Source organism: Strix uralensis, chromosome 4 (genome assembly GCF_047716275.1).
Source record: "Strix uralensis isolate ZFMK-TIS-50842 chromosome 4, bStrUra1, whole genome shotgun sequence".
NCBI lineage: Eukaryota > Metazoa > Chordata > Aves > Strigiformes > Strigidae > Strix > Strix uralensis.
In genome coordinates this window covers 23,694,280-23,717,364 of record NC_133975.1, presented here as the reverse complement: position 1 = coordinate 23,717,364, position 23,085 = coordinate 23,694,280, and positions in this window count along the sequence as shown.

Genomic DNA, 23,085 nt, shown 5'->3' with positions numbered 1-23,085 from the left:
AATTGTCACTGAGCAAAATAGAAAGGCCTTGATTAATTCCATGAGAACAATTTTATAGTTCAGCAGTTGTCTTCTCAAATGAGAACAGCTTTCACTGAAACCTGCGATTTGACTACTCTTACTCTGGAAAAAAAGAAGTTCTGAGTTTAAGGTCCATGTTCTAAAAAAGAAATTACACTAAAAATGATGGATTTCAGAAGATCATCAGAAATGCAGCTGTGAAAAGAAGACTAATAATCACACTGCCTTAGAATAGCCAACAGTTTTGTAAACAGAAATGGAATATCTGCTCATTTAATTCCTGTCTACACAGAAAGGATTTACAGCTAAAGTTTGTCCAGCTTCATCATGTCCCAGTTTTACCCTTCTGCTTATTAATTCCAATAGAGGAATTAGGTGTGTACAAAGTAGGTGCTACGGTCTAGAGTTTTTACATAATTCATGGAGAGACTCAAGCACCCTAATATATTAAATTGGAAATATTGATTAAACAGTGCAGTGAACTTTGGTCCAGTACAGTTTTGAAAGGTTAAACCTCCAGATCAGAAGCTTCAACAAAGAAATTTTGCATAATGTAAATTAAAATATCATAAAATATTTACAAAACTATGTAAAAATCCATATTTGGAGACTGCTTTTAAATAGTTCTTAATTAAAGAATTAATTAGCCAGGGTTATGCAAGGGTCTGTGCTGGGTGAACAAGTGTACAGGGGAGACATAGTTTCATTCAGTACCTAAATGATGAAATAGAGAGTAAGATTACTAGGTTTGCAGATGATAAGAGTCTGGGAGGAAAAACAAACACATTAGAGGAAAGGATTAGAATTTAAAATTATCTTCATAAATTGAAGATATATTCTTAAAACTGTTATACTATACTAATCAAAATGAATGAGTTCAAGATAATATATTTAAGTTGCCAGGTTGGATAAGTCTTTGAACAACCTGATCTAGTGGAAGGTGTCCCTGCCTATGGCAGGGGCATTGGAACTAGATGATCTTGAAGGTCCCTTCCAATCCAAACAATTCCATGATTCTAAGTCAAAATAACTTAACAGTCTACATACAGATTAAATAAGTAGGAAGGTGCTCTGTAGAAAAGGAATCTAAATATTGAATAGATTATTTTAAAATAGACTATTTTATTTGGAGGGGACCTACAGTGGTTATCTAGTCCAACTGCCTGACCATTTCAGTTCTGACCAAGTTAAAGCACATTGTCCAAATACCTCTTAAACACTGACAGACCTGGGGCATTGTCCACCTCTCTAGGAAGCCTGTTCCAGTGTTTGACTGCCCTCTTGGTAAATAAATGTTTTCTAATGTCCAGTCTGAACCTCCCCTGGTGCAGCTTTGAGTCATTCCAATGCATCCTATCACTGGATCCCAGGGAGAAGAGATCAGCCCATCCCTCTCCACTTCTCTTCAGGAAGCTGTAGAGAGCAATGAGGTCGCCCCTCAGCCTTCTTCTCTCCACACTAGACAAACTCAAAGTCCTGAGCCGCTCCCCATAGGACATTCCTTCCAGACCTTTCACCAGCTTTGTTGCCCTCCTCTAGATGCATTCAAGGACCTTCACATCCTTCTTAAATTGTGGGGCCCAGAACAGCACACAGTATTCAGGGTGAGGCAGCACCAATGCTGAATACAGCAAGACAATCACCTCTTTGACCAACTGATTACTCTGTGTTTGATGCACCCCAGGATGTGGTTTGCCCTCTTAGCTGCCGGGGCACACTGCTGACTCATATTGAGCCCACTGTCAAGCAGCACTCCCAGATCCCTTTCTGCAGGGCTACTTGCCAATCACTTCTCTCCCAGTTACTTGTGCCCAGTGTTACTCCAACCTAGGTGCAGAATCTGGTATTTGGTCTTGTTAAATTTCACCCCATTAATCATTGTCCAGTGCTCCAATCTATCTAGATCCCTCTGTGAGGCATCTTGTCCCTCATGAGAGTCAACAGCACCTCCCAGTTTGGTTTCATCAGCAAACTTGCTAACAGTGCATTCAACTCCTGCATCCAGATCATTGATAAATATATTGAACAGAACTGGCCATTGAATTGAACCCTGAGGAACACTTCTGATAACTGGTTGCCAGACAGACGTAGCTCCATTCATTACAACCCTTTGAGCCCTGCCCTTCAACCCTGCCCAGCACACTGTGAACCCACTCATGCCACAGTTGGACAACTTGTCCAGAAGGATGCTGTAAGGGACAGTATCAAAAGCCTTACTAAAATAAAAAAAAAAACCCTACATCCACCTTTCCTTCATCCACTAGGCGGGTGACCTTATCACAGAAGGATATTAAATTAGTTAAACAGGACTTTCTCTTTGTGAACCAGTGTTGACTGTGCCTGATGACTGCATTATCCTTTGAATGCCTTTCATAGTACTCAGTATAATCTTCATAATTTTTCCAGGACCTGAGGTTAGACTAACAAGTCTGTAGTTCCCTGGGTCATCTGTCATGCCCTTTTTGTAGATTGGTGTAACACTGACTAGCTTCTAATCAGCAGGGACCTCCCCAGACTCCCAAAACCTTTGTTGGATGATTGAGAGGTGTCCTGCCATAACATCCTGTAACTTCTTCAGTACTCTTGGATGAATCCCATCAGGCCCCATGTACTTGTGAACATTCAGCTGATAGAGCTGTTTGCTTACAATTTCAGTGTCCACAGATGAAACCTCACTATTCCCACAGTCATGGTCCTCTGACTCAGGGGACTGGGCATCCCAAAGTCTATCAGTGCCATTAGGACTGAGGCAAAAAATGCTTTAAATGCCTTTGCTTCTTGTTCATCCCTGTTAGTCAGATGACCATCTTTAACAAGTATCGGTCCAATGTTTTCTTTAGATCTCCTCTTGCTGTTAAAGGCTACTTAAAAAACCCATAGCCAGTCGCCTCTGTAATCTTCCTGTGAAACCTGACCTCACTTCCAGAGATCTTACAATTTAATTTTCTTCTTGAGCTCCATGAGTTCCCTGTTCAGCCAAGCTGGTCTTCTGCCCTTCTTGCTTGACTTACTACTTATGACACTGGAATTGCCTGCTCCTGTGCTTCTAAAAGTTGGTTCTTTAAGAATGACCAGCACTCATGGACTCCTAAGCCCTCAAAAGCAGATTCCCAGGATACACTGCTAAATAGCTCCCTGCACAGCTTGAAGTTTGCTCTTCTGAAGTCCAGGGTAGAAACTCTGCTGTCCTTTTTTCTCATTACACTGAAAATTTTAAACTGAAACATTTCATAATCACTGTGGCCTAGACAGTGACCAACCACTACATTCTCCACATGTCCTTCTCCATTCACAAACAGAAAGTCTAGGAAGGCATCTTTCCCAGTCGGCTCACTGAGTAACTGTGACAAGAAGATATGTCCTACAAACTTTAAGAATTTCCAAGACCTGCTCATAACAGCAGTATGACACGCCCAGCTGATGTCTGGGAAGTTGAAATCTCCCATAAGAACAAAGTCTACCAATCCAGAAATTTCTCCTAATTGCCTATAGAATAACTCATCATTACTTAAATCTTTTCTGGGTGACTGGTAGTAGAGACCCACTATGTCTTGGTTTTCCATCCCCTTAATCCTTCACACAGAGTCTTTAAACTACATCACTAACTGTAAGGGCTGTGCAATCAAACCTCTCCCTTTGTGAGAGATGAGAAACCAGGCCTGCGAGAAACTAAGAAAAACAGCCTGAGAAAGCAAAAGTTGAGGCTGATCGAAGAAATGCCTCAAACACTCACAAGACAAAACTATGAGTCAGGGTGGATAGTGTGGAGGTCGAAGCTGGTAAGGCTGCCCGAATAACACAATAGGCAGCTGGAGGAGGGAGCCCTGTGGAGATAGGATGGCTCTGCTCTGGTGCATCTGCCCAAATTTCAAGGGCCATCTGTCCGGTGAATGACCTTTGCTTCATTATCTATGAAATGCATATTAAAGATAATACCCCTCAATATGCTAACAAAGGCTAACATGATCATGCTAATTACATCATCCCATGAAACACCTTACCCCTCCCCGTACATGGGATACGTAGGTATGTGGGTCGACCTAGGGGACGGACCCAAGGAAAGTGCGTATAAATCAAGGGAGGGGAAGAAAGGGGGGGGGGCTGGAGAGTACAGTGAAGCAAAGAAGACGGATGCAAGCAAAAAAGAGGCTACCTCCTGGAACCCTTGCTGACAGGATCAACGCAGAAACCCAGACCGGTGATCTGTATTTCCCTATTCCCTCTATCTCCCTCTTTTCCCTTTTCCATTAAGAAATGCAAGGCATATTGTATTGCTTGCCACAACTTGCTATATACTTACTCAATTATCGTGTGTTTAATTAGTACATTGTGGGTATTTAATAAATGTTTGGACTTGGAGACTTGTTGTCTGCTCCGTTGGGGATTTGTGAATCTGAGTCACTTGTCTCCCTCATCTGAGTGGGATGTGACACCCTTACATATATTGCAACACAGTTGTTGAAGATCTGTTGGAAATGAGTCAACAAAAGGCTGCTGTTTGTTTATACATGGCCTAAAGACAAGTAAAATGATCTTTCACAGAATTTCACAGAATCATCTAGGTTGGAAAGGACCTTGATGATCATCTAGTCCAACTGTTAACCTAGCACTGACAGTTCCCAACTACACCATAACCCTCAGCGCTATGTCAACCCGACTCTTGAACACCTCCAGGGATGGGGACTCCACCACCTCCCTGGGCAGCCCATTCCAATGCCTAACAACCCGTTCTGTAAAGAAATGCTTCCTAATATCTAGTCTAAACCTTTCCTGGTGCAACTTGAGGCCATTACCTCTTGTCTTATCACTTATTACTTGGTTAAAGAGACTCATCCCCAGCTCTCTGCAACCTCCTTTCAGATAGTTGTAGAGGGCGATGAGGTGTCCCCTCAGCCTCCTCTTCTTCAAACTAAACAACCCCAGTTCCCTCAGCCGCTCCTCGTACGACATGTGCTCCAGACCCTTCACCAGCTTCGTGGCCCTTCTCTGGACACACTCGAGTAATTCAATTTGTAGTGAGGGGCCCAAAACTGAACACAGTAATCGAGGTGCGGCCTCAACAGTGTCAAGTAAAGGGGCAAGATCCCTTCCCTGTCCCTGCTGGCCATGCTATTTCTGATACAAGCCAGGATACCATTGGCCTTCTTGGTCACCTGGGCACACTGCTGGCTCATGTAGAGCTGGCTGTCAATCAACACCCCCAGATCCCTCTCTGACTGGCAGCTCTCCAGCCACTCCTCCCCAAGCATTTAGTGCTGCTGGGGGTTGTAGTGGCCGAAGTGCAGAACCCGGCATTTGGCCTTATCGAAACTCCTACAGTTGGCCTTAGCCCATTGCTCCAGCCTGTCCAGGTCTCTCTGCAGAGCCTGCCTACCCTCAAGCAGATCAACACTCCCACCCAACCTGGTGTCGTCTGTAAACTTACTGAGGGTGCACTCGATCCCCTCGTCTAGATCATCAATAAAGATGTTAAACAGGAGTGGCCCCGAAACCGAGCCCTGGGGGACACCACTCGTGACTGGCCACCAACCAGATTTAACTCCGTTCACCACCACTCTTTGGGCCCGGCCATCCAGCCAAATTTTTACCCAGCAAAGCATGTGCCCATCCAAGCCATGAGCAGCCAGTTTTGCCAGGAGGATGCTGTGGGAAACGGTGTTAAAGGCCTTACTGAAGTCAAGGTAAACTACATCCACAGCCTTCCCCTCATCCAATAAGCAGGTTGCCCTGTCGTAGAAGGAGATCAGGTTTGTCAAGCAGGACCTGCCTTTCATAAACCCATGCTGACTGGGCCTGATCATCTGGTTGTCTTGCATGTGTTGTATGATGGTACTCTGGATGAGCTGCTCCATCAACTTCCTAGGCACCGATATCAAGCTGACAGGCCTGTAATTTCCTGGATCATCCTTCTGACCCTTCTTATAGATGGGCGTCACATTGGCCATTTCCAATCTGCCGGGACCTCCCCGGTCAGCCAGGACTGCTGGTAAATGATGGAAAGCGGCTTGGCAAGCACCCCAGCCAGCTCCTTCAGCACCCTTGGGTGTACCCTGTCTGGTCCCATAGACTTATGTGTGTCTATGTGATGCAGTAAGTCACTGACTGTCTCCTCCTGGATTGCGGGGGGGTTGTTCTCCCAGTCTCTGTCCTCTTGCTGAGGGGGCTGGATTCCCTCAATACAACTAGTCTTGTTATTAAAGACTGAGGCAAAGAAAGCATTAAGCACCTCAGCCTTCTGCTCATCACTTGTTACCATGTTTCCTCCTGCATCTAGCAGGGGATGGATACTTTCCCTGGTCTTTCTTTTGCTGTTGACATACTCACAGAAACATTTCTTGTTATCCTTGACTCCTGAAGCCATGGTAATTTCCAGCTGGGCTTTAGACCTCCTGATTTCCACCTTGCATACCCTCACAGCCTCTTTGTAATCACTGTGAGTGGCTAGCCCCTTCTTCTAAAGGCTGTAAACTTTCCTTTTCTCCCTGAGTTCCAGCCAAAGCTCCCTGTTCAGCCAGGCTGGTCTTCTCTATCGCCAGCTTCTCTTACAGCACCTGGGGACCGCCTGCTCCTGAGCCATTTAGACTTCCTTCTTAAAGAGTGTCCAGCCTTCCTGGACCCCTATACCCTTCAGGACTGTCTCCCAAGGGATTCGGTCAAGCAGGTGCCTAAACAAGACAAAGTCAGCCCTTTGGAAGTCCAGGATGTCAGTTCTGCTTAGACCTCTCCTGGCCTCTCTCGGAATAGAGAACTGTATTATATCATGATTGCTGTGCCTAGTCATCCTCCAACCGCCACATCATCCACCAGCCCTTCTCTTTTCTGTTCATCATTGGTAAGACATCAATAGAGGCATTATGCCAAGTTCAAGGCAGATCCACCATTTCAAGATGCAACACAAGAACTATGACAGAGTAGCTATAACAGAAACGTGGTGGGATGCCTCACACAACTGAAGTGCTGCAATCGATGGCTACAAGATCATCAGGAGGGATAGACAGGAAAGGAGAGGTGGTGGAGTTGCCCTGTATATTAGAGAATTCTATGAGAGCTCAGAAATAAAGTATAGTGATAACGGGGTTGAAAGTGTTTGGATTAGGTTAATGGCCAATAAAGCAGATCTTGCTGTGGGAGTCTGCTACAGATCTCCCAATCAAAGCAGTGAGGTGGATGAAGCTTTCTATAAACAGTTGGGAGAAATCTCGCTGTCACTTGCCATTGTTCTTGTGGGGAACTTTAACCTCCCGGGTATCTGCTGGGATCACAGCACAGCAGAGAGGGAACAACCCAGGAGGTTCCTGGAATGTGTGGAGGATAACTTCCTCACACAGCTAGTGAGTGAGCCGACCAGGGAAGGTGCCCTCCTGGACCTGCTTCTTGTGAACAAGGAAGAGCTTGTGGGGGAAGTAAAGGTTGGAGGCCATCTAGGGTGCAGTGATCATGAGATGATTGAGTTTTCGATCCTTGGAGAAACAAAGAGAGGGGTTAGTAAAACTGCCACCTTAGACTTCCGGAGGGCAAACTTTGACCTGTTCAAAAGGCTGTTTGACAAAATCCCTTGGGAGGCTGCCTTGAAGGATATGGGAGTCCAGGAAGGCTGGACATAGTTCAAGAGAGAAGTCTTAAAGACACAGGAGCAGGCTGTTCCCACGTGCCGAAAAACAAGCAGGAGGGGAAGGAGACCGGCCTGACTAAACAGGGACCTTTGGCTGGATCTCAAGAACAAAAGGAGAATCTATGACCTTTGGAAGAGGGGGCAGGTGTCTCATGAAGACTATAAAGATGTAGTGAAGCTATGCAGGGAGAACATTAGGAGAGCCAAAGCACAGATAGAGCTCAACCTGGCTACAGCTGTTAAGGATAATAAAAAATGTTTTTATAAATTCATTAACAACAAAAGGAGGATTAGGGAAAATCTCCCTCCTTTACTGGATGCAGAGGGAAACATAGTAACAAAGGATGAGGAAAAGGATGAGGTGCTCAACGCCTGCTTTCCCTCAGTCTTTATCAGTGGAACTGGCTGTTCCCTGGACACCCAGCCTCATGAGCTGGGAGATGGGGAGGGGAAGCAGAATGAGGTCATCATAATTAAAGAGGAAGTGGTCAGAGACCTGCTACACCACTTGGATGCACACAGGTCTGTGGGACCAGATGGGTTACACCCAAGGGTGCTGAAAGAGTTGGCAGATGTGCTCGCCAAGCCGCTTTCCATGATTTACCTGAAGTCATGGCTAACTGGGGAGGTCCCATTGGACTGGAGGGTGGCAAATGTAACACCCATCTACAGGAGAGCAGAAAGGAGGATCCAGGAAACTATAGACCTGCCAGTCTGACCTCAGTGCCAGGGAAGGTCATGGAGCAGGTCATCTTGAGTGCCATTAAAAGTCATATAATGGACAATCAGGGGATCAGGCCTAGTCAGCATGGGTTTATGAAAGGCAGGTCCTGCCTGACAAACCTGGTCTCCTTTTATGACAAGATGACCTGACTATTGGACGAGGGAAAAGCTGTGGATATTGTCTGCCTGGATTTTTGAAAAGCATTTGACACAGTTCCCCATAGAATTCTCATAGGAAAACTGGCTGCTCATGGCCTGGATGAGCAAACGGTCTGCTGGACCAAGCACTGGCTGGGTGGATGGTCCCAGAGAGTGGTGGTCAATGGAGTTAAATCCAGCTGGTGGCCAGTCACAAGAGGTGTTCCTCAGGGTTAGGTGTTGGGACCATTTCTGCTCAACATCTTTATTGATGATCTTGATAAGGACATAGAGTGTATCATCAGTAAATTCTCAGATGACACCAAGTTAAGCAGGAGTGTCGATCTGCATGAAGATAGGGAGGCTCTACAGAGGGACTTGGATAGATTGGATCGGTGGGCCAATGTTAACGGGATGAGCTCCAACAAGGCCAAGTGCCAGGTCCTGCACTTGGGCCACAACAACCCCATGCATCGCTACAGGCTTGGGGAGGTGTGGCTGGAGAGCTGTCTGGAAGAAAAGGATCTGGGGGTTCTAATTGACAAGCAGCTGAAAATGAGTCGGTGGTGTGCCCAGGTGGCCAAGAAAGCCAATGTCATCCTGGCTTGTATTGGAAATAGTGTGACCAGCAGAAGTAGGGAGGTGATAGTCCCCCTGTACTCTGCACTGGTGAGGCCACACCATGAGTATTGTGTCCAGTTTTGGGGACCTCAATACTAGAGAGGTACCGAGGTGCTGAAGTGAGTGCAGAGGAGGGCAATGAAGCTGGTGAAGGGCCTGGAGAACAAATCCTCTGAGGAGCGATTGAAGGAGCTGGGACTGTTTAGTTTGAGGAGGAGAAGGCTAAGGGGAGACCTCATCACTCTCTACAGCTACCTGAAAGGACACTGTAGAGAGGTTGGTGCTGGTCTCTTCTCACAGGTAATTAGCAATAAAACAAGAGGAAATAGCTTTAAACTCCAACAGGGGAGGTTTAGACTGGACATTAGGAAAAAAAAATTCACAGAAAGAGTGGTCAGACAGTGGAATAGGCTGCCCAGGGAGGAAGTGGATTCACCATCCCTGGATGTGTTTAAGGGTCGTTTGGATGAGATGTTGGGGGATATGGTGTAGGGGAGAACTTTGTAGAGTAGGGCTGATGGTTGGACTCGATGATCCCAAGGTCCAACCTGAATGATTCTGTGATTCTGTGAAGCTCAATAAAAAGAAGCATGAGTATCAGTTAAAAGAGGTGGAGGTAAGGAGATCAGAGAGGTGATATCTTGAGATATTTCCTAGATTACTGTATTCTTGAGTTTATATTGTCAGCATTATAATCAAAGAGACTGGAAGCAAAAGTAGCAAATAAAATGTTTATTATAGCTTTTGGGTTTTTTTACTCTCAGATTTCAGTGGACAAATCTGGGAAAAATATTAAATCTTGTTTGGTTTTGTTACAGTATAAAACATCTATACTGTGCTGTAAGCAGAATAGTGCATCACAAAATAATAGAGTACACAATTAAAACATTAAAATGTAAATTGCTGAGGGACAAGGAGGGAATGTTGTGCCAAATTTTGTCTCTATGTATTAAAGTCACCTAAAAGTCCAACTTACAAAATGATTAACTGATTCACCCTCCAGACACAACAGATGGAAACATTCTGATCCTGCTTTGTTGCCTGAAAGACAGCTGATGACTTTGTTCACTTTTCTCAAATAATTTATTTTTTTATAGTACACACTCTCATGGCCAGCTTTTGAAGTTCCATTTATTCTATTCCAGAAACTTCCTTGATTGATGAAGAGAATCTTTTTGTTTAGAAGTGAGCTAATTGAAGTTGACAGACACAGCTACAGCTCCTTCTACAGAGTTATAAGAACTGTAGCTTACTTATATTTATACTTATATGGAAGTATAGAAATATTTATCATTGTCTCTGATATATTGGACTTCTTTTTAAAGAATGCTAGAACTTTTAAGCTGATATTCAGAATTGGCACCTAATTTACCTAATCCTTCTCTCTAGTGTTTCTTACTGACCAAATGTCTGTGAAAGCTCAAACTTGAAAGGTAAGTTAGCTGAATCTGTGCTTCAGGTTTTATATTGCTTATAATTTATTTTTGTACCAGAAACAAACCAACCCACCCATCCTCACATCCGTTGTTTTGCCTCAATTCATTTTCACTCAATAAAAGTTTTCATAATCTAGCTGTGTGTTTCCGGAAAAAAAATACCTCTACCATCCTACAGACAGGGGCCCAGGTTAGCTTAGTTCCCTCAGAAGCTCAGTGTCTCCAGAAACGCCAGGAGAAACTGTGCTTCCCTCCCTGTTTTCCATTTTAGGATATTGCTAGCATCTGCTTATTTGGGAAAATATATGGATCTTGATAGTATTTAGCTCTGTTTTCAGGTTATCAACGTGCTGGCATTTTTATCATCATTCAGTAAGCACTGACTGTTGGCAACAATAAATGGATGAGCTACAGTACAAAATAATTGTGATACAAAAGATTGAAGATGAATTCATGGCACCTAAAGCTTCAAATTAAATGGCTCAAAATGAGGTATTAACATGAAATGCTGGCTCTGCTAATTTCCCAGGACAAGCTGTGGTTGCAACTGTTTCTAACTGACAGGTGGAAATGATATCACTTCTTTGTGGAAAAACTAACTGTTGTACAGGCAGGATGGTGTTTACCAAGAAAGATGGTACTGGGTCTCCCAGGCCCAAAACTAAGTCCTAAAGTATTTAAATTGAATGGCAGAAAGCTGTTTGGTGAAGTCAGGGACAAATGGGGTCAGGGCGGGGGGGGACATTACTCAGCACAATTTTGAACATTTTTTTTTCAGTATGACAAGGATATAATTCCCCGGTTACCTTAGGATAAACCACAAAAATATTTGTCTGGAAGGATCAAGGAAAAAGAAAATAAGGTTTTCCAGCAAAAGTCAAAATAATTTTCTCATTTAGAATCAGGCAGCTGATGTTACACTCAAAATCTTGTTGTTATGGACAAAAAGGAATATGTTGTGTATCTAGAGTGAAGAGTTAAACTCTTAAAATCTAATCAAAATACATCAGTTTTCCGTTACAACAATGCTAATACTCATAGCCCAAATTTATATAAAAAGCCTCATAAATAAAACTTATACATAAACTTACCACAAACATCTCTTTTTTCTGGTGTTGTAGTTACCTTCCCAATATTTCTCTCCATCTTCATCAAACGGATTGGAGGCAGAGGGTTTTATGACAAGTCACAACCATCCCAATTTGTTTGATAAAAAGGGATATGATGTCTTGGAATTAATTTATTTTAAATTTATTTTTTCTTAACACTAGCTCTTCAGTATTCTTTCTTGTCACTAGTTTCCCAATTACTCAGACTTTTTTTTTTTTTTTGTTCTTCATTATCTCTAAAACTGGTTTTATGTGATGCTCAAGGTTGCGCTTTCTGGTAATGACCAGTGACTGATCACAGTGATTTCTGTTTACGATTTGAGATTTCTGTCTGGTACCTGCACTCTTCCACAGCACATTTTATTATAAGATCATACCCTATATTCTTCTACAGCACATTTTATTCTGAGATCACAGACACTTCAATCCACACAGAACAATTACTTGGTCTTCCTATAAGCTAAAACTAAGCTGAAATGTTTTTCTGCAGCAGCTACCTGACAGTTAAAATTAGCTAAAATCAGCTCAGACCAAGACAAGCCAAAAGAAGTCCTGAGACCTGTGCTCTCAGGTCAATGTAAAGCCTATGAGCTTGATGGTGCTACACGGGCAACTGTAATAACATACCCTGCAAGAAAACTTGTAATACTCTAAAATATGGGAGAAAATTATGTTTTCCAGCCTTCAAGCATGAAGTGTGTAGAATTTGCCTGTTTGTATGTCTAGGATGAATAAATGTCCAACGCAAAAAGTTTTGATGACAGATTTAGGATGATAGGATGAAAATAATTCATGAAATTGACCTCAGAAGGTCACCTGAATCCAACCTCCTGCACAAAGCAGGGTCAGATATGAGGTCAGACAAGGCTGCTCAGGGCTTTATCTGGTTTGGAATACAACATACAGAATGGGATATAGCATAAGAAGTCTTACAGACATCAGGGTAGAAGGTGTCTAAACTGTTTAAGATTAATCACCTTCTTAAAGTGTCTATCTTTCCTGATTACAGGAGAACCTTAGGTGGTCTTAACTGAGATTAGATGGCAGACCTTTCCCTAGCTTAAAATGAGTCCCAACTTTTGCAGGCACTTTTTTTGTCATTTCATTTAGCACTTTTTTGTCTTCTGAAAAACATTAAGATGAGAAACAATCTGTTCAATCACAGTTTCCAAAAAAGATGTTTTTCTCATTCTCACCTGTACCCCAAAAGTGCAGACCATCTTGGCAGAATATTTTCAATGGCTCTAAAGTACTCCATATGCATCAAGCCCATAGAGCATTTGCTGGACAGTTGGCTTATTCGTTCAAATGCCTTAGTAAACCCACAGTGAGATCCCTTCTAATTTTTTATCAGAATGCAATCATCTTCTCCATCCCTGGCCACCATTCAATCTCAAACTTTGTTGGTATTTGTATTTCCTGTATCTAGGTGTTTCTTTTGCATTTAAAATAACATCAATTTTAAAAGACACTGTTCATGTCTCCTCGGATATTTTTTTACATGCTTTGAAAAGAGAAAGAGAAAATCCAGTAGTCGCACAAATGTCTAGGAAAAAAAATCCAAATGTTGGATTTGTCCTAAGAAGTGGACCTTTCCAGAAAGTCTTGAAAAAATGGCACTAAGCCATTCTGTCATGCATCAACTTTTCTTCCATGGGGAGGATTACATAACTAAGGCTCCTAAATGGCAAAGAGCTTGCAGGATGGAAGCTCTGTAATTTTTTTGTAGTCTTGCATAATCAGTATTCATCCACCACCTAGCTCCAAAAATGTAAAAACTTCTGGTTTTAAATGGAAGTTGAAATCGTAACAACAGTAGTAACAATATTAGCACACCTAATAGTGTGCTAATTAGTCTACTAATTAGCTAATTAGTCTACCTATGCACACTAAATCCCAACTGTAAGATGTACAACCCAGAATTTTTTAAAGAGTTTCTAGAGGAGTAGGCAACTCAGCCAAAACAACAATACAGCCAAAAAAATGCAAACCCTGACATCTATGCTGAGCATACCCACTCCCAGAAAAAATTTTTTTAACTATTTCATGAAGATCCTACTTATCTCCAGAAGTAGAGATTCTTTAGTCAGGCTTTTAACAACTTTACTAATAGCACCTTTAAAAAGCTTTGCACTTTCAGCCTATATTTGCAATTAGAAGTCTCTCAGGCAGCCTTGAGAAAACAAGACATTTTCAGAATATTTTTCTAACTGATGCTTTCATCCTGAAAAGAGACTGAAATGACCTAATTAAGCAGCATCTAGGTAGCTCAGAGGCAGGGTTCTTACCAGAAAAACAGGAAGTCCTAACAGAGGAATCCACTTACTGTAGGTGAGAAAGCTGTTAACATTGATAGGAAAGGAACCAAAAAAGAACCAGAGAAGTAGCATTTATAGATTTTACATCCTATATATGTGTGACAAAGTACTTTCCAGTCCTCTTTTATTTGAAAAGAAAACTAATTATAATTTTAAAATTTGCAAAAATCTGAATAAACACACCTAAAAGTATTGGATGTGATCTGATCCACGTTTTTCCCACTTATATAACATGAACATTAAAGATGATTGAAAAAAATGTTAACTTTATGCAATGAATATACAAATGACAGTGCAGATACTTTTTCATCATTTCCATTTCAACTCGAAAGCTCAAACAAATTTCAATTAATTAAAGAATTAAGAGCAGGAATAATTTTAATCCCTGTCTACACGAGCAGAGAAAAATCAAACTAGTGATATTTCACTCTTCAGTTAAATTATGTTTGATTGATAAAAGTAGGACATAAATTTAATGCAGTAGGATGTGTATTAAAGATTTGACAGGAAATTAAATGTCATATTAATTTGAAATAAATTAGTAGCTGCATACAATATAAATAAAACACAGAAAGGAAGAAAATTAGTAATTTGTCTGATCTTGAACATAATAGTCACTAAAGAAATCCTATAAATTCATGGGAACATTCTTAATGGAATTCTTGTGGAATAAATGTGATACTGAACTGCTATTTAAAATTTTCAATAGCATTGTGGAATTTTTATCAGTGCAGTAATATGATTTGTGTATAACAAACAGCAGTTATTTTGGGAAATTCATATCATACAATAAACTGACCCCTTTAAAACTAACACTGTTCTAATGCCAACAAGTGAAAAGGTAAATTTAAAGTAAATTGAATAAATACAAACTAAGGGATTATGAATTAGAAAACAACCGCACTGAGATGGACAAAGGACATAGTGGACAACCCAGTACAAGCTTCATATACTAAGGTATCAAAATGGCCTATATCTATAAAAAACGTTAATTATACGTTGCAATATAACAATTATAGTTAAATTAAATTCGAAAGATTAATAAAATCATACATCATTCAAGTCCAGTAAAGACATTTCAGAAAAGGCAAAAACCTGCGCAACCAAAATACATGTAAACTGTATAGAAGATGGACAATTCTGGACATTGAGATTGAGAAGCATATTAGCTTGCCAAAAAGAACTAAGAAATAAATTATTACATTGTATAAGTACTTACCTACAGATAAAAGACATTAAAGGTATGATTAGACCTCTCTGAAAAATTTCTACTTGAAATTAAAGGAACAAATATCATAATATGATAGAATAATTCAGTTTGGAAGGAACCTCAATAGGTCTCTAAGCCAAAACTCCTACTCAAAACAGGTTCAGCTATGACATCTGACCAGATTGCTAAGGGATTGATCCAGTTAGGTCTTAAAACTGCTAAGGATGAGGACTGTACAACCTCTCTGGGCAGTCTATTCCAGTGTTTGACTATGCTCATTAAGAGGTTTTATTGTTCTTTCCAGTTGGACTCTTTCATTTCAACTTATGCCTGGTGTCTCTCAGCCTCCCACCATGTACCACTGTGAAGAGCCTGGCTCTGTCTTCTTGATAACCTCCCCAGATGTATGGGGGGAACTGTCCTAACATCTCCTGACATCTCTTCTCCAATCTGAACAAGCCTAGCTACTTCAGTCTCTCCTCACAGAGGAAGTGATCCAGACCTTTACCAGACAGGAAGACCTCTGCTGAACAGTTTATCTATATCTTTCTTGTATTGGGAGGTCCAGAACTGGATGCAGGACTTCAAATGTGATCTCAGAAATGTTGAGGAGAGGGGTATAGTCATTCTCCTCAGGTTTCTGGCTGTGATCATCTTAGTGCTTCTACCAGAGCACACTCCTGCTTATGCCCAACTTGCCACCCACCAACACTCTCAGATTCATCTCAGCAAAGCTGCTCTCAAGACAGTTAAGCCCTCAACAGTATTTTTCCTGTGAGGCCTTTCCTTCCAGGTGCAGGACTCGATATTTGTCCTAGTTGAATTTCATGAGGCTGGGTCATTCCTCTAGCCTATGTCCCTCTGCATGGCTACTCTTTGAGTATACCCCAAATTTGGTGTCTGCAAACATAGTGAGCAAGTGCTCCATCCCCTTGTCCAGGTCTGTGCTAAAGATGTCAAATAAGACCAGTCACAGGATAAATTCCTACAGTACTTGATTTGTCACTGGCTTCCAGGTAGAGTATGACCATCAACCACTACTGTCTGAACCTTTTCATTCAGTCAGTATTTTACCAAACTAGCTGTCCATCCATCCAGGCCATAATGTCCTAACTTGGATATAGGAATGTAGTGAAAGACAGTGTTGAAAGCCTTTTAAAAATCAAGGTAAATGACATCTACTGCACTCCCCTCGTGCACAAATGCAATCATTTTATTATAGAAAGCAATCATGTTGGTCAGGCATGATTTGTCCTGATTCTTACTGTTACCAATCACTTTCTCCTCCATGTGCCAGAAATGAGCTCCAGGGAAACATTTCCCAGGGAAAAAAGTGAGGCTGACTGACCTCTAGTTACCCAGGTTTACATTTCAGCATTTTTTGAAGACAGGTACAACAGTTGCTGTGCTTCAGTTTTCAAGGATCTCCTCTGATCTCCAAGACCTTTCAAACATAACAGAGTAGATGTCTGAAAATATCCATTTTATCCTGGAATATTAAACCTCTCTGATACAACCTGAGCCCTATTTTGAGGAGTAAAGTTATCAGAATTAAATCAACATTTTGTTTCCTATTTTGTTTAAAATTAAACAAGCAAACAAACAAAACCCAAGCCAAAATCACTTATACCAACAGAGTTGAAGGTTTATGATATTTTGGGTAAAACCAAAGTTTCAAATTCCCAATAGTTACCCAGGCCATCTTTCTTAGTTGTTGAAGACACAGCAAGTTGGCAGTACTTAGCATGAATTCTCTTTGAGATGACTGTTATGCTTGACTGACTGTTTTGATTCCCCAGTTCAAGAAAGATATTGAACAATTGGAGAGGCTCCAGCAAAGGGCTGCTGATATGACTAGGTAGTTGAATGACTTGACACATGAAGAAAGCTTGAAGAAATTTGGTTTATTCAGCCTAGAGAAGAGAAGGCTCAGAGCCTAATTATGGTCTTTGAGTAGCCAAAAGAGAGTCTTCTCACTAGGCTGCAAGGTGACAGGACAAGAGATGACAGGTACAAGTTCCTTCAGGGGAAATTCTGACTAAATACAAGGAAAAAATACATCCCCACGAGAACTGAATAAGGTTGCTCAAAGAAGAAGTGGAATCTCCCTCACTGGAAAAGTTCAAGACTCGGCTTGACAGGCCCAGGGTTAACCATGGCCCTGCTTTTATAAACGGTTTGGAACCAGAGGATGTGCAGATCTCCCTTATAATCCGTACTTTCTCATGACTCTGTGACTGTTTTGGTGATGAGAAAGAGTTGTTAAGGCATCAATGTGTAAACAGGAAACAGCTCTATGAAAGACTTTATAGATTAATGAAGTGTTTCCTTGCTGCTTGAAAAATTAAAAATTTGCCTTCACATAACTTTTGATGCCAAAAAAAATGTGAATATGAGCCACAGCAAGAGTAATTCGAGCAACATAGAGATAATGTTTGATGCTTACTGATCTGGTATAGAAGAAAATAAGAAATCTTTGTGAAGTTCCAGGGAGTTATTACTCTAGTTGTATTGGAGAGTTATCACATTTCTGTACGGAATACTGTTTCACAACATCTCCCTATTAGAGATCCAAATATTATATGAAAGGAAATGAAAACAGTTTTTTGAGTAGAATTGGAAAGACTAGGGTTTCAATGGAGTACGAGCTAAATAAAAATTAAGTGATGAACTGTTACTTCCTGCTCCCTACAATGTCTATTATTTGGGTATTTTTTCCAGAAGATAGAGAAATCTTAGGAAGCAAAATGCATAATCCAGTAGGAGCTTGTCTTGTTTGTCCCTTTCTTCCCTCCAATGGCAGAAAAGAGATGGTCATTAATCCACAGTATGGAGGGAAAAGTTCACTACTTCCATAGCTTTGATGGACACTAAAACTGTTTTATTCAAGAGCTATAACATAAGTAACGTATAATATGAAGACCTATTTTAGAAAGAGACGTTTGAAAGGGGTCATAGCAAAACCCAGAAATTTTGTGATCCTTATTCTCCTGTTTGGCAACAGAAGAAAAGTTCCAACTGTTTTTGTGAAGAAAAGCTAGTTCCAACAAACGGAAAGAGTCAGACCTGCTTGATCAAGAAATTTTGATCATAAGGGCCCCTGTTGACTTGTGTCCTTCTACAGCAGGTTTCCCTAAAGAGAACAGCCTGAAAAAGAACCACTTTCCAAAATGTGAAAGGAATGGACAAATAACTTGTTATTTATATATTGCTTACTTTTTATGTTGTTGATGGCTTTCTTTGTTTTCCATTCCCCTGGGAATACTTAATTAATGTAAATGTTTACAGACCAAAGGAGGAAATTAAAATAACTCATAGAAGTTAAGGCACCCAGGCAGGAAACAGCAGCAAACTGAAATTCATTAGACATACCTTTAGCTACATAAGAATTAGGTTTTCGGTCTAAAACCTTCATGCAAGTTTCTCCTACAGTCAGTGTAAATTCTGAAGACTATTTTATCTCATGCACTTAGACATTTATCTTAGCTTGGGATGATATGTACAGGTAAAAATCCATTTACAATAGAGGAAATCATATTGGACACTAACGTTTAAACAGCTAAATTAGATACCAAAAAACACATCCTACAAGACCTATGAAGCCATGCAAATAACCCTTTTTTTCAGCAATGAAGCTTGAAAAAATAGATTTCAAGATTTGTACAAAGTTGCATTTTTGTGTTGTTCTGAAAAAATCTGCTTTCTCTGAAAATTATAAATTTCAGCAAATTTCTAAAAGGTAGATGCTTCCAACTCTGAGATTTAATGTGCAAACCTTACATAAATGCTGGTGCCTGTCCAACCACCTCCAAGTTCCATTTGTTATCTTCATTACCTTTCCTAAGAACCACTAGGGTGAAGATGAAAATCTAAAAAGAAATTTACAATTAACTTCACTTGAGAAACTCACAAAAATTGTTCATTTATATCAAAAAGATGGGTATTTAATAGCAAGTTTTTGATTCTAAAATGATGATAATATTGTAGTGATTCATGGTTATACCTGCTTTATTTTTTCTTCCATTATAATAGATCTTTAAATTGGATAATATGTACAATTCTTTTTATTCCAAGTTTAATAAAGAGAACTTCTAATAAATTGTAAATGCACAAAATTGTTCAACTATTTGCATACTAAAAGATATACACTATGATAATCATGGACTATGTCTTTCATAACAGAACTACTGGACACTAGATATCATTACTATGCCATTGTTTCTAACTATGTCACTGGGACAATAGAACAACATGGCAAAGCTACAAAGAGAAATCGGGGCCTGAGGAGGTATTGTTAGTGTGGAAATATCACCATAAATTTTAGTTCCAGCTTTCAATTTGGTATTTAATATCTTCCAGAGTATGTTCAAAGATCAATATTTTTCAAAGGCAACTTCTGAAAGCAATTTTGGGCATTGCTGGTCTTGAGAGTCCAGTTTTAGATGACTTGCAGCAAACCTGAATTTCAGTGACCTGGTGATTAATACTTTCTGAAAACCTTGGTTCCATTTGCCCTACTCAGCTTTAAAAACTGAGCTCAGAATCACATTTTAAAGGCATTTAAATATAAGTAATCATCTGGTTGGATTTTTTGAGGAGTCAAATGCCTAGGCTTTTCTAAAAATATTCATTGATCCTTTCTGCATCTTCAAATGCTTACTTGTAGAAACCAACCTTCCAGAATTAACAGCATATTTGAAAATTAGAACACATATATTTATAATGCATCCACTTTATCTAGCCATGCTGAATACTCAGAATAATGGCATTTATGCTTCTTCTTTACAATTTAGCTGTTTAAGGGAAAAAATGAAAAAAAAAAAAAAAAGAGAAAAAATTTGTACTATTACTCTTACTAATTCACGTTTTTAAACAGTGAAAGTTAACTAAATTGTCCATTCTACAAGTTCTTTACAGTCAATAGAGTCTAAAAATTGTTAAATAAATTATAAGACTGAGGAAAGAACAGATCTTCTTTAAAGTATTACCTCTGAACTGGGGAAGAGGGAAGAAAAGAAAGGGAAGGAAGGGGAAAGAAGAAAGAAAAAAAAAGACATACTGTGTGAAAAAATATTAATGATGGGTTACCAACTGGAAAGATACCATCCTTAAGAAAATCTCTAACAATAAATAAATTGATTGGAAGAATATGTGAACAAAGTAGCATTATGCTGGGCTGTTGTGATTTTCATCATAACCTTCACTTACAGTTTGTTATAGTTAAATCTTATTAGGTTTAACCACAGGATTTTTTTTTTTTTTTTTTTTTTTTTTTTTTTGTAATTACTGTGTTGTAGATGATATTTTCTAGCCACCAGATCTTATATGTTTGTTTATTAGGTTAGTGTCGTGGTTTGAACTCAGCCAGTAACCAATCACCACACAGCCAGTTGCTTACCTTTCCCTCTCCCCCTCCTCCAGTGAAATAGAGGAGGGACAAAAAAGGGAGAATTCATAGGTTGAATAAAAAAAACAGTTTGGTGATGGTAACAGAGCAACAGTAACAATGGGAAGTCAAAACAGGTAATACATAATGCGGTCGTTCACCACCCGGTGACCGGTACAGAGCCCACCCCCAGCAGCGATCCCAACGGCATGTGCGGACCAAAAGCAGAAATGAGAGAGAATCCACCTCCTTTATACACTGAGCATAATGTCACATGATATGGAATACTCCAATGATCGATCCGGGCCTGGCCCTCCAGCTGTGCTCGCTCCCAGCTCAAGGAAAGTTAACTTTATCCTGGCTGAAACCAGGACAATTAACTTTCATTACTAGAAGTAATTTTCCTTCCGTGGGTATTTCTAGACAATTATCAAGTCATATTTTAACCTTCTTCTGCATAAATGAAATAGGCTGAGCTGATGAAATCATTAAGGAAGAATTATTAATCTCTTTTAAAAAATAACAAATTTATTTTAAATCAATAAGTAGGATTCATTTTTATTAATGAGCTTTAAAATATTTTATCTTTTTGAGAAAAGACTATAGAATTTAAGCATAAAAAAGAATATTTTATCCTACTTGGAAAAAAGGATACTAATAAAATGAAATAGATTTGCAAGCAATATCCCATTTTTAAACCATTCATTATGTTTGAAAAACTATGTGCAAAATCTAAAATACTTAGAAAGGTGTCTTTTGCTAAATGTTATTCATATGTCAAATGATGACAGGCGAGGTCCACAGTCTGAGAAGTACATGTTATTCGTCATTTAAAAAAGCAGCCAGTAGAACCTTTTAATAATTAAGCTAGTAGAAAAATCTAAAAGAAAACACAGAAATCATACCTTGTCTTCTTGAAATCCATCTCTTTATTAAACATTTTCTGCTTTTAAAACAAAATGCAGATCATCAACAAATGCTTATCTTCTCCAGTTATTTTGCTCTTTCACCTTTCTTCCTTAAACAGAATATAAAGAATTTGTTCCAGATTCTTATTGTCTTTATACTACTTCTAAAGTACAATTACAATAAAAAATGTGTTTTTTCTTAAGACTCATTCTCTTTCCAAAGCACTGTATGGAACAGCAAACAAAATTCAGGTTTTGTATTTTTACTTTTACTTGCTTGTTTGCCTTTCCCTGTCTAATCTCCTTTATTCCCACTCATTCTTCACAGGAATACAACAGGAAAACAAGTGTGGATCTTTATATGCATATTTGTGAGAAATAAAATACTGCACTGAACTTACTACATTTTTTTCCTATAAATCATAATAATAGAGATGCACTCACTTCTAGACACAAAAGTACAGTGACAGTCACCATACTGAAGACATTTATGACTGGCATTAATTATGATGTGTTCTTCTTTTCAGAAATTGTTGTGGTTTAACCCAGCAGGCAGCTAAACAGCACACAGCCATTCACTCACTCACCCTCCGTGGGATGGGGGAGAGAATTGGAAAAAAGGCAAAACTTGTTGGTTGAGACAAAGGCAGTTCAAAGGGAAAATAATAATAATGATAAAAGAATATACAAACCAAGTGATGCACAATACATTTGCTCACCACCTGTTGACCGATGCCCAGCCAGTCCCTGAGCAGCAGGCTGCCACTTGCCCCAGTTTTATTGTTCAGCATGACATCATATAGTATAGGATATCCCTTTGGCCAGTTTGGGTCAGCTGTCTTGACTGTGTCCCCTCCCAGCCTCCTCATTGTCAGGGCAATATGAGAAGTTGAAAAGTCCTTAACTTAGTGTAAGCACTGTTCATCAGTGTGTTATCAACATTATTCTCATGCTAAATCCAAAACACTGCACTGTACCAGCTACCAGGAAGAAAATTAATTGTATCTCAGCTGAAACCAGGACAGAAATGCAAGATATAATCTGCAACTTCTGTCTATATTTAATTAAACTCCTCATAAGTCTACTTGATCTAAACTACCTTAAGCTTCTTTAAAAATTAAAGTTATAGTAAGAGTACTTCAGTTTAATGTAGCATTATAGAAAAAAAAAAAATTTCAAAAAACAACCTGCAAAGCCTGCATGGAAATGCTGATTCATTCTGTCACACAGAAAGTCATATACATTTTACAATCCAAAATACAGGAGTTCAGTGAAACTGTAGCCTAGTAAATACAACTTTGTCATTACTAGTTAGTACTATAGGCTTTATAGGGTCTTAGAAGCAGTCGGGGTTTCCTTTACTCTGATCTGGTTTTGACCACTTGGCCATAGTGGACCACAGCAAAGACATAGTAATAAGGAAATTAATATTTCAAGCAGAATCTAAGCAGAGTATAATTATAGGCCTTGGTTGTAGAGACTCATATACTACCATGAGTAACTATGACTGCCTTTACCTCTTTCATATGGAGATGTGTATGATTGTACTCCTCTCAGTGAACCTCAGTGACCCCAGATGAATTTAACTGACTAACTGTAACAG